The sequence below is a fragment of the Heterodontus francisci genome, chromosome 16 (genome assembly GCF_036365525.1).
Source record: "Heterodontus francisci isolate sHetFra1 chromosome 16, sHetFra1.hap1, whole genome shotgun sequence".
Lineage (NCBI taxonomy): Eukaryota > Metazoa > Chordata > Chondrichthyes > Heterodontiformes > Heterodontidae > Heterodontus > Heterodontus francisci.
The window spans coordinates 80,290,243-80,303,235 of NC_090386.1; positions in this window are offsets into that span (position 1 = coordinate 80,290,243).

The following is a 12,993-nucleotide window of genomic DNA, read 5'->3' on the forward strand; positions in this document are numbered from 1 at the left end:
CCCATGTAATTACCTATATTTAAGTTTACGACACTAATTTCAAACCCAAACTTCTCACCTTCAAAATGAATGTGAAATTCATCGTGTTATGATCGCTCTAGCCTGGAGGATGCTTTACTATGAGCCATTTATTAATCCTTTCTCATTACACCTTACTAGGTCTAAAATAGCCTGCTCCCAGGTTGGTTCCAGAACACATTGTGCTAAGAAACTGCCCCTAATACACTCGATGAACTCATCCTCCAGGCTACCTTTGCCAATTTGATTTGTCCAATCTATATGAAGATTAAAATCACCCATGATTATTGAAGTACCTTTCCTACAAGCCCCCGTTATTTTTTGATTAATACTCTATCCTACAGTGTAGCTACTGTTTGGGGGCTTATAAACTACTCCCACCAGTGACTGCTATTTCTTTTCTCCACCTAAACTGATTGTGCATCTTGATTTTCCGAGCCAAGATCATTTCTCACTATTGTACTGATCTCATCCTATATCCAAAGCTAACCCACTTCCTTTTCCTTTCTTCCTTTCCTTCCAAAATGTCAAATACCTTAGAATATTTAGTTCCCATGTTGGTCTCCTTGCAACCACGTCTCTGGAGTGGCTATCATATATTCATTTATTTCTATTTGTGCTATCAATTCATCCATCTTGTTACGAATGCTATGTACATTCAGATAAAGAGCCTTTAATTCTGTCTTTTAACCATTTTTCTCTACTCTGACTATTTTTGCTGGTGCACTCTGATGTTTGTATGCTCTGTCCCTCTCACACTCTGGTTATCATTACCCGTATTGCTACCCTACTGTCCTTTCTTGTTAACTTTCTAAATTTCCCCGCACCTGAACATAATGATCACTGCTGATGAAAGACGCAGAGGAGCCAATGTTATTAGGCAAGAGAGCCATTGTTTGAGAACGGGTGACCATCATCAGAAGAATGCTCATTTTCTGGGACTGTTAGTGCTGTGGTGTGTGTTTTCTAAAGGACCATCTTCAAAGAGCACTTTTCATCAAAGGGAAACCTGTTTTGAAGCAATGTGGGTGCCTAAAAATGGAGAGGTCAGAGGGGGAATGGTATAGAAAATTGAAATGGCAAGTGACAGGGAGCCCAGGATTGCACTTGTGAACAGAATGTTGGTGTTGAGCAAAGTTATCACCTGATCTGCATTTGGTTTCCCTGAAATTGAACAAACCATACTGAGGTAAGTGAAGTGTACTAAGTTGGGGGAAGCATTGTACATGTAAATCACAGGTTCATCTGGAAGGATTGGGGTACTGCACAGTGCTTTTCCTGTGCTTGCGCAGTGGGGTGCCAAGGGAAGGAGAGCAGGTGGTGGAAATGTGAACAAGGGAACAGTCCCTTCAGGAAGGAGAGAGGAGAAGGAAAGATGTGTTTGGCAGTGGGATCATATTGGAGTTGACAAATGCAGAGGGAACTGGGGTGAAAGGTGAGGACAAAGTTCAAACCTTATCATGGTTGTGGGGATGGGATAGGATGAGAGCAGAAGCATGAGAAATAGGATAAAACTGATTGATGCTTCTATCTACCATGGCAGAGGAGATTACTCAGCTGAAAAGAAAGGGAATTTCAGAAATGTTGTGGAAGGTGGCATCATAAATGCCTTAGCCATTAACTATCCATTCCATTTTCCTTTTCAGAAATTTGCATGTCATTCTACATCCTTCCTCATATGAATGCACATTCCTCCATCTGCCCTTGTCGCCTCTGCTTTATTCTGTTTCTTTTTAAATACTGGTCATCTATAATATTACCCAATTTATATGCAGTGCTACACCTGAAGCATTAATTTGTCTGTGCTCTCTGCAGGTGCTTTCTGAGAGTTTCTGGCATTTATTGCTTTTGTACTGTAGCCAGGTTCTTTAAGTAGTTTTTTTTTAATGCCCTGCAATGAGAGATCTTGGAAATTCACTACTCAGAATGTTTTGAGTAATACTGGCATTGATTTACAATGTTGCCTCTTGCTTAAATTGCAGTAGTTAAAATAACTGAAGAAATTTCTAAATTACTTTCCCTGCCCCTTATTTTCTGCAGAATCTGGAGTTGACCAAGATCAGATCAGCCATGATCTTGTTGAATGGTGGAACAGGCTCAAGGGGCCGAATGGTCTATTCCTGCTCCTATTTCTTATGTTTACCAGCAGGTGGTGCTAAAAATATTCGAGCTGATGTAAATTCAACAGTTGAAATAGTATATAGATTAACTCTGTGGGAGAGTTCCTGAAAAATTTTATCTGGCTAGATAAATTTGTCAAAAGCCTTCAACTTTAGAATTTCCTCATGTTTTGCATTACATTAATCAGATTATTAACCAAAATCTGCGTAGAGGTAATGTATTAAACTCAATTATTTACAGAGTACTCTTCTATGCGGTCCTGCTATTTACACAGGTAGATTAGATTAGATTAGAGATACAGCACTGAAACAGGCCCTTCGGCCCACCGAGTCTGTGCCGAACATCAACCACCCACTTATACTAATCCTACACTAATCCCATATTCCTACCAAACATCCCCACCTGTCCCTATATTTCCCTACCACCTACCTATACTAGTGACAATTTATAATGGCCAATTTACCTATCAACCTGCAAGTCTTTTGGCTTGTGGGAGGAAACCAGAGCACCCGGAGAAAACCCACGCAGACACAGGGAGAACTTGCAAACTCCACACAGGCAGTACCCGGAATCGAACCCGGGTCCCTGGAGCTGTGAGGCTGCGGTGCTAACCACTGCGCCACTGTGCCGCCCTAGTTGTATTCCAAAACATACATGACTGATCTGACTCTGCAAGAACAGCAAAACTGAGGTTGAGCTGGTCCAAATGTGCACTGGAAGCACAGGGAGGGTTGGTCTGGACGAATTTTGCATCCCTCTCACTATGGTGAATAGACACGTGGCACGTGAAATGCATAGAGTGAGTGCGGCGTGTCGCACAGTTGGCTGGGGGAGCAATGCAAAATCCAACAAGCTGGGAACTTTCTATTAAGGGGAGGCAGCAGTGGTGGCACAAAGGTCAGTAATTGTTCAGGATGGCACATGGGAAAAACACGGGCAAAACTGCTCCTTGTAAGGCTGACAATTTGGAAGTCCTGCTGCATCATAACAGAGTGACGCTGCTTGGAGGGAGGGCACTCACTGAGTCACTTACATCCCTCATATCTGGCTATAAATGAGAGGAAATGTGCTGGTATCAGGAAGAAGATGAAAGTAGATGCACATGCTTGCATACATAAGTTATTTATGGGTAAGGTAGCAGAGTGGTCATGTTACTTGATTAATGATCAGGTGACATGAGTTCAAATGTGTTGGGCAATTTAAATTCAGTTAATTAAATAAATCTGGAGTTACAAGCCAGTATTAATGATTATCATGTAACTACCAGATTGTCCTAAAAATCTGTCTGGTTCACTAATATCCTTTAGGGAAAGTAATCTGCTGGCCTTATCTGGTCTGGCCTATATGTGACTCCAGATCTTCAGCAATGTGGTTGACTCTTAACTGCTTTCTGAAATGGCCTAACAAGCCACTTAGTTTTTAAGAAGGCAGCTCACCTTCTCAAGGGCAATTAGGGATGGGAAATAAATGCTGGCTTTGCCAGTGACACCCACATCCCATGAATGAGTAAAAAGGCCATAAACCCGACGTTTGGAACTGCCTCTGCGAGCCTGCCATTAAGCACATCGTCTTGCATTGTGCCAAAGCTACACACACACAGTTCGTGCTCTTGCAGGTGGAGCAGAAAGAGAAAACAGATCAGCCAGCCTTTCAGTGCAAGGCACGTCTCCATTGCTGATGGGGAGTTTTCAGTGGGGTTAGCATCCATGGCTGAAGAGGATAGCTCTGATCTTGAGAGCCATCTATCCAATTCTTCACCTCCTTTGAATAGGAGCACCGTAGACTGCTGAATAAAGAAGACATCGCAGCTGCTTCCTGGGGATTTGCCAATACCATGCATCTCAGTCTGATATCACCTGGATGCTAATTGAGCGAAATCCTTTTCTCGCTTGCATGCCTCCACTTAAAGGGACACTGCCACCCAGTGAAAGCTCTGTGTCCTGTCCAACTGATGCCTCTTTCTCACAGGAAACTGGATGAAGGTGCTGCTCCTCAGAAATACACTATTTCTCACTTGATGCATGTGTGCATTGCAGGCTGACTGACCGTGCAAGTGCTGAGGCAGCCATTTCAAACTCTATTTATACAGATCCTCAGCTATTCTTGGATAAAACTGTATAAATCTTTTGGAGATGTTTTTCTTGCAGTAACTTGAGTTTTATTGATCTTAGATGATTTGGAAGTGCTTATACTCCCTGTTGTGGCTTCTGAACAGTTAAGAGGTTTCTGGCATTGCAATTGCTTTTTAATAGGGGGTCTTTTTAGGAATCTAACTCTGGGAGGAGGAGGAAGAGGAGCAGAAGGACAGAGGGGGAGCGTATAGCAGGAAGCAAGCTCGAAACAGAGTTTGCAGGCTCAGCATCTGTTTCTTCCTCCATATATGCTGCCTGACCTACTGAGTATTTCCAACGTTTTCTGTTTATATTTCGAATTTCCAACAGTGTATTGCCTTCATGTACATTCTTTGTGCTTTTAGGCAGCTTCTTTACGCCGTCAGTCATTTCAATAAATAGTGGACGGCTAATACAAAAGCTTATGTTTATTATGGTGCTGTCCGCTATTTTCTGAAATGTTTTACTGATGATGCAATGCTTGGCATTCTGCATTGTTAAAATATTTTGTGAAACAGTTGTTTTATACATTTCAGCAACTGCACAACTGTATATTACTAATATAGTCTGAACCATTACCATTTGGCTCCAAGTGATTACTGTGGTGTAGGAGGAAAGCCTTAATATCATTTGATATAAGCTCCTTTGAAATTATTGAAACACCAAAGTCAATTTGCTTGCTTAAAGCAAGCTGACTAGGGTTATACTCATGTAGTTTACATTCTTTCAAGTCATCCATGCATGCACTAATAGTTGACTCACAAAGACAGAATGAGTGGCTCGAGTATAAACATATTCACACTTAAACAAGCTGTATTAGATCAGTGCTTTTTCAAATGTTGTAACCCTCCTTTCAGAATAGCACTCTTTTTTTTAAGCCAGGTTATTATGAATTGGAGTTGCTGTGTGAAATTCAAAGGGAAAAACTACATCTAGTTACAGAGATTGGAGTCATTCATGCAGTAACATGAATGAAGCATGACATCATTCTGAACTTACCTGTTGTAATTCTATTGAAAGGACAATGTGACTGATAAACCCGCTGTTTGTGTTACTAAGTCGCTATGTACTTTACAATGACTTATTTATGAAAGAGGTAGGTCATGGCCATATAATTTTGAAAGCTGCTTCTAAAGAAGATGCCATACCTCAATGGAATCTCGCCAGTTGGAATAAGAACAAACCTATGTTTGTGTTTCTGTCTCCCTTTGGTTTCCACTCTTTGGCAACATTCCCATCCATTACACTTTTGACCTTGAGGCTGGAACTAGTCCTGTGCTTTATCAGACATTGTATTACTAATGGCCTCATGAGCTGCCTTTCAAATCTGTAGGGTCGATTTGCTTTTCAATTCAACAGCAATTATAATTTTTGTGAAAAGCCCTTTCGTGTTTGTAGATAAGTAAGAAGGCTCTTTTTTTTATAGCTCTTGGATTTAAGTTAAATGTTGTCAAGTAAATTGGTTCACTTCTTTTGATACCTGATCCACCCACACTTTCTCTTATTAAGGGATGGTTTTGGGTTTCCTTATGTAACCTGGCAAACATTTTCCAGAGAATTCTCATTCTTCTCTGAGAAATGTGTGACTTGGCTGTGAAATATTGAATTGCCTGCTTTTGCTACTAGCCCAATTAATTTGTTGCTACAAAACTATTGAAATAAGTTCAGACACCTAAACCAGTACACTTGGGACTACAGCCGATATGCTACATGTGTTCACTGGCAGTAAGTTGCTAACCTCAAATGATTAGTCTGTTTTGGGCAAGAACAGCGTAGCAATGCACTTGAAAATTTTTCTGAAGGAACCCTCTGATCGTTTGAAAGGAAAACTGAATGTGCCTCTTTATATATTCAAACATCCTTTGTCCTTTTTTAACATCCCCAGTCACTGCCTTCTCCACTTTAAATTAGAAGAGAAGGGTAGCACACATGTTAAACTAGATTGTATTAAACACCATAACTAGGCCAGCACCAGCAGTCCATGTTTTTAAATCCAACTTAGTTGTTGTCACCATAAAGCCTGTTTGCAAATTACATTTTCAAAGTATAAACATACGTAGCAAATCTACTTCTGGTTTAAATTCAAATTAATACACATTATGTAAATCCCTTATTGGAGTTGATTGCTATTTTGGAAAGAGACGGTTTTGTAGTGCAAGTTGTTTAAAAAAAACTAAATTATTTAGGTCGTTGTCCTATTGTACTACTGGTCTGAAATCAGCCACTGGACAGCAGGAGGTGCAGCTGGCAAGAACCACACTAAGTGCTTTAGCACACCTTGCAGATGTGAAAGGAGTTATTTAAATGCATGTTCTTGCTGTTTTGCTCATGTGTGCTTACACTTATATACAAAACCCTGGAGACCAGACAGTAAAGTTTTAATGTTTTGAGAGAGCAGATGGGTGCCTCCACTTCCTCAAAACCTCTGCTGTAAGTTTATAAAGTTGGCAGAAAGTCGAGCATCTAAGCGCATTTAAGCCCAGCTTCATTCTGCGCTGACGTTGTATTCCAGGTGGTGCCAGGCCCAAGTAGCGTAAGATAGCCTCCCCAAGGGGATCGCACACCACTTGGTCTTTTGCGCATTCCAGAGACGTATCAGGACATGATTCCGGGTTATGCTTTTGTGATGCTGCACAGCTGATATGTTTCAACAACTTCTGTGTCAGCTCCATAGAATTGGCTTTCTTTCAGCTGTCACCATGTAAACCACAATGAGCTGTGTGACTCAGTGCAAAGGGTATGCACTTCTCATTTCAGATGGTAAATTACAATGACATTCATGATTCTCCATATAATAAAAATCAATTTTTAACTCACTGATTACCTGTCATTTCAACATATATCTTTGAACAGCATTCTTAGGATACATTAACACAAAGGGAGCAATTTTAACTTAACTTGAGAAACTGATTGGACTAAATTGACCACTCATTTAACACCCACTTGATGTCACTTGGATAGTAAAACCAGGCAAGCGTAAAAATGGCAATTGATTTAGAATCATAGAGTCATACAGCACAGAAACAGGCCCTTCGGCCCATCGTGTCTGTGCCGGCAATCAAGCACCTAACTACTCTAGTCCCATTTTCCAGCACTTGACCTGTAGCCTTGTATGCTATGGCGTTTCAAGTGCTCATCTAAATACTCCTTAACTGTTGTGAGAGTTCCTGCCTCCACCACCTCTTCAGGCAGTGTGTTCCAGATTCCAACCACCCCCGAAGTGAAATATTTTTTCCTCAAATCCCCTCTAAACCTCCTGCCCCTTACCTTAAATCTATGCCCCCTAGTTATTGACACCTCCGCTAAGGGAAAAAGTTTCTTCCTATCTACCCTATCGATGCCGCTCATAATTTTGTATACCTCAATCAGGTCTCCCCCTCAGCCTTCTCTGCTCTAAGGAAAACAACCCTAGCCTATCCAGTCTCTCTTCATAGCTGAAAAGCTCCAGCCCAGGCAACATCCTGGTGGATCTCCTCTGCACCCTCTCCAGTGCAATCACATCCTTCCTATAGTGTGCTGCCCAGAACTGTACACAGTACTCCAGCTGTGGCCTAACTAGCATTTTATACAGTTCCATCATAACCTCCCTGCTCTTATATTCTATGCCTCGGCTAATAAAGGCAAGTATCCCATATGCCTTCCTAACTACCTTATCTACCTGTGCTGTTGCCTTCAGTGATCTATGGAAAAGTACACCAAAGTCCCTCTGACCCTCAGTACTTCCTAGGGTCCTACCATCTATTATATATTCCCTTGCCTTGTTAGTCCTCGCAAAATGCATCACCTCACACTTCTCAGGATTAAACTCCATTTGCTACTGCTCCACCCATCTCACCAGCCCATCTATATCGTCCTGTAACCTAAGGCTTTCCTCCTCACTATTTACGACACCACCAATTTTCGTGTCATCTGCGAACTTACTGATCATACCTCCTATAATTCGCGTCAAAATCATTAATGTACACTACAAACAGCAAGGGTCCCAGCACCGATCCTTGTGGTCACAGGCTTCCACTCGCAAAAACAACTCTCAACCATCACCCTCTGCTTCCTGCCACAAAGCCAATTCTGAATCCAATTTGCCAAATTGCCCTGGATCCCATGGTTTCTTACCTTCTTAACCAGTCTCCCATGCAGGACCTTATCAAAAGCCTTACTGAAATCCATGTAGACTACATCAACTGCTTTACCGTCATCTACGCATCTAGTCACTGCCTCGAAAAATTCAATCAAGTTAGTTAGACACAATCTCCCCTTGACAAAGCCATGCTGACTATTCCTGATTAATCCCTTCCTCTCCAAGTGGAGATTAATCCTGTCCCTCAGAATTTTTTCTAATAGTTTCCCAACCACTGATGTTAGACTCACCGGCCTGTAATTACCTGGTTTATCCCTGCTACCCTTCTTGAATAATGGTTCCACATTTGCTGTCCTCCAATCCTCTGGTACCTCTCCTGTGGCCAGAGAGGATTGGAAAATTTGTGTCAGAGCCTTTGCAGTCTCCTCCCTTGCCTCACATAACAGCCTGGGATACATCTCATCTGGGCCTGGGGATTTATCCACTTATAAGCCTGCTAAAACAGCTAATACTTCCTACTTTTCAATGCTAATATGTTCAAGTATATCACAATCCCCCTCCCTGATCTCTACACCTACATCGTCCTTCTCCATAGTGAACACAGATGAAAAGTAATCATTTAAACCCTCACCTTGCCCTCCGGCTCCACACACACATTGCCACTTTGGTCCCTAATGGGCCCACTCTTGCCCTGGTTATCCTCTTCCCCTTAATATACTTATAAAACGCCTTGGGATTTTCCTTTATCTTGCCCGCCAGTGTTTTTTCATATCCCTCTTCGTCCTCCTAATTACTTTTTTAAGTGCCCCCCTACACTTTCTATACTCCTCTACTGCCTCTGCCATTTTCAGCGCTCTGTATCTGCCAGAAGCCTCCTTTTTTTCCTGATCCAATCCTCTATATCCCTTGACATCCAGGGTTCCCTGGACTTGTTGGTCCTACCCTTCACCTTAACAGGAACTTGTTGGCTCTGAACTCTCATTATTTCTTCTTTGACTGACTCCCTTTGAATGATTTAATCCCGTCAGTTTCCCTGTGGGTAGGTTTGCTTAAATTTATCCCCTGAACTTGAGCACAGATGTACAGTGGCTTCCAATTCACATCCACATTAAAAGAATGTAGTGCAAATCCAGATCTGAAGTCCAACCTGTGTGTGGAGCAGATGAACACTTTTCTCCAGGGAATCTCACTCTGCTTCACGCAGTGTCAGATTAGGTCCTAATTCAGGCAGAAATGTAACAAGTTGAAGCTAAACTAAACAGCTGAATAAAGCTCACCATCTCTGGTAAATTGACAGCCTACCATTTTTTAAGCAACTTTTCATTTCCTTTCTGTTTCACTTTATCAAAGTAAGCAGGTGATCTCATTGTGACTGTGTTTAAACAAAAAGGGAATAAGGAAGAACCATGTGGAAATAGGAAAGGAATGAAAGATCATTGGCATCCTTGAAAGGAAATGCTGGCAGTAAAAGACAAGCACAATCTTTTCCTTAAATGTCTATGTTGCACCCACTTGAGAAATTCTTTTCAGTAACTATTAGGGACTTGGCAGAGCAATCGCAACAACATCTGAAGTGATGATGGTATGTAAGACATTTATGCTGCTGTAGTTGCCTTGGTCTTCTGCAGTTTCCAAATCATTTGGAAGTTGAATATATCCTTTGTATCTTTTAAACTACAGATTTTCTATCGTTGAATTAAAGCAACAATCTCCTGCAATTTATTTTGTTTTCAGTGAAGGTATTTTCCAGATAGGTTTTCTCCTTGCACTTTAACTTTTCTCCTCTTCTGGGTCTGCCTGATCCAGATGGGGAGGGGCAAACTCAGCCACTTACTGACTCTGGGCCAACAACGTGGAAGAGCTACTTGATAAGTACAAGCAAAGCCAATCATTTGCTCTGCAGAATCTTCATGGTGCCAATACACTCACACAAAGGTAGCTATTGGCAAATAATAAGTGTTTTTGTTGCTTGGGAAACATTTTATCAAGTATGAGAGATCTGCTTAATGTTTCAGGATTAGCTATGCACTGATTTTAGTGTACTTTCATCACAAAGTGAGTAGGATCATACTTAGCCAACCACAGGCTCTGTTTTGTCTGGTTTACATTTGCAGTCAGACAATGATAATAATTAACATCCAACCTGTCTGGTTCTTTTTGGTTCTTTTTGGCTTTCATGCCGGCTCCAGCAATGAAGATTACGAGACTAATTGAAATACTGCAACTTATTTTCTGGTAAATGGTGACTTGTCTGAATTCCTCTGCGGAACCAATTTACAAGATAAATGGACTTTAGTCCCAACTTGGAGCTATTGTATGGACGTAAATATCAATGTTTCTTCAGTAGATAAAATCTTTGGCTGTAGAGATAGCAGTCATATAATTTTAAATATTGGAAACTTTGGAGTTTTCTTTTAGGGGTACTGTCAATCATGAAAAGTGTTGGGTCATGTTTCCCCTGAGGCAAAATGGGTGAAGGTACTGACTGGCATAGCACAAAACATTACAGACCTGTAGCTTCCACATTTGAATCCTGGAGGTAGAAATTCACCTTGGGAAGTAGTGCAAGACGGGCAGTATAGCATCGGCTGCTTGTTATAAGCCCTGCCTGATATTCAGCTCCATTGACTTCAATAGAGCTGTATATCTGACAGGGCACATAATGGGCAACCCATGCAATACTGCCCATTTTGCACTAGCAAGACGAATTGCTATCTCTTGGTCTATACTGAATTATCTAGTTTCAACCTGGGCAGCAGTTGAGTGCGACAATTGTCCTCAGCGGCCTTGGGCACGATAGGAATAAAATCAGGCAGGGTTTCTGCTCCTGATTGCTATTAATGACCCCTCCATGGAAAAGACACTGTGTGATTACTGGGTGAGAGCAAGATTGGGCATGACTTTTAGGCCCTCCACAATCAAACAAACTGCCTGAGTTTACACAAGAAGAATGTCCATTTAACATCAGAGCCCAGTAAGGGTCGGAACTTTCTTGAGAAAGAGGTGAAAATTTGAGGGAAAATCTATTTGGCAAACCTTTATATGTTGTTTCTTCCCCAGCACATGACTTACAATGAACCGCTATCGCCTGTTTTACACAATCGCACAAAGTCGAAATCAATCCCAACATGTATACAGCTTGAAATAAAAAGCCAAAGCAGTTAAATGAGGAGGGTATTATTTAAACATCCTCCTGTCTCGGCCTTGCCAGCAGAGCACAGACCCACATCTGACATAATACAGGGCAGCTCACCTGTCAGGTGGTAGTCATCACAATATTACCTGCACTGTCACAGTATTTTGAAACTGTAATTTAATTAACCAATTATCTGTAGATCAATACATGTCAACACTCAAGCTTTAAATGTGCCATTCATATCTTTGTCCACATTTGCACCTGCTACACAGACAAAATTCCAAGGATGGCAATTCATTTAAGTGAAGCAGTTCTCAGCAGAAACCTTGGTCACTGATTTGCAATTGGAAAGAAAAACCAAATGAAAACCACCTCATTGTTGTGTCATGGATAACATCATAGATCATTTTATGAACCATCATGATATTGATTTTATTTCTGGAATAATGGACAACAATTGGTCCAATATATGTCTTTAACCCAAGGTGTACCATCTCCCATACCCACTGGGTTGGAATATTGGCATAAACTCAAACATTTATCAGCACACATTATGGAACATAGGAACAGGGGTAGGTCATTTCCTCAAGCCTGTTCCACTACTCTATTAGGTCATGGCTGATATATACCTCAATCCCATATCCCTGCTTTTGCTCCATATCCCTTGATATGTTTACCTAACAAAAAACTATCAATCTCAGTCTTGAAAGATTCAATTGAGCCAGCATCCACAGCCCTTTAGGTCTTAAAAAATCCAATTAGCAATACTGCCTGATTGTACTGGGATTGTTTCACACCACACAGCTTCATGAATATCATCAATAAACACTTGATTGAGAAAGAGCTATGATGTGGCTAAGAGCAGTTAGAATGGGCTTTAATTCTATTTCTGGCCTTTGTCCAAAAAAGTAATATTAGGACATAACATATTCAGCCTTTCACTTACAATGCACTGTCCTGTAGTTCCTTGAGATACAAGAGTTGCGGTTTTTGTTCAATGCAAAAAGTAGAAAGAAAGAGCTGGTATTTATGTAGCACTTTTCACAACCTCAGGATGTCCCAAAGCACTTTAGTCAATTTAGTACTTTTTTGAAGTGTAGTCACTGTTGTAATGTAGCAAACATAGCAGTCAATTTGCACACAGCAAGCTCCCACAAATAGCAACAAAGTACATCACCAGATCATCTGTTTTAGTGATGTTACTTAAGGGACAGCTGTTGTTCAGCATGCCAGGAGAACTGCTCTTCAAATAGTGTCATGCAATCATTTTTGTCCACCAGATAATACTTCCAACAGTGCAGCACTCCCTCTACCGCACAGAAGTGCAGCCCAGCTTATATGCTGAAGCTTCTGGAGTGGGGTTTGAGTCCGCAATCTTCTGATCTAGAGACAAGAATGCTATCACTGACCAATGACACCAACATGTCAACTTGCTTCCGCTCAGAATCTAGTATGTTTGGAAAAATTTTCTTGCACCTAACTCCACAAAATGTATTTTTTCAGTGGAATTGTTCAGGACAGAGTCTTGG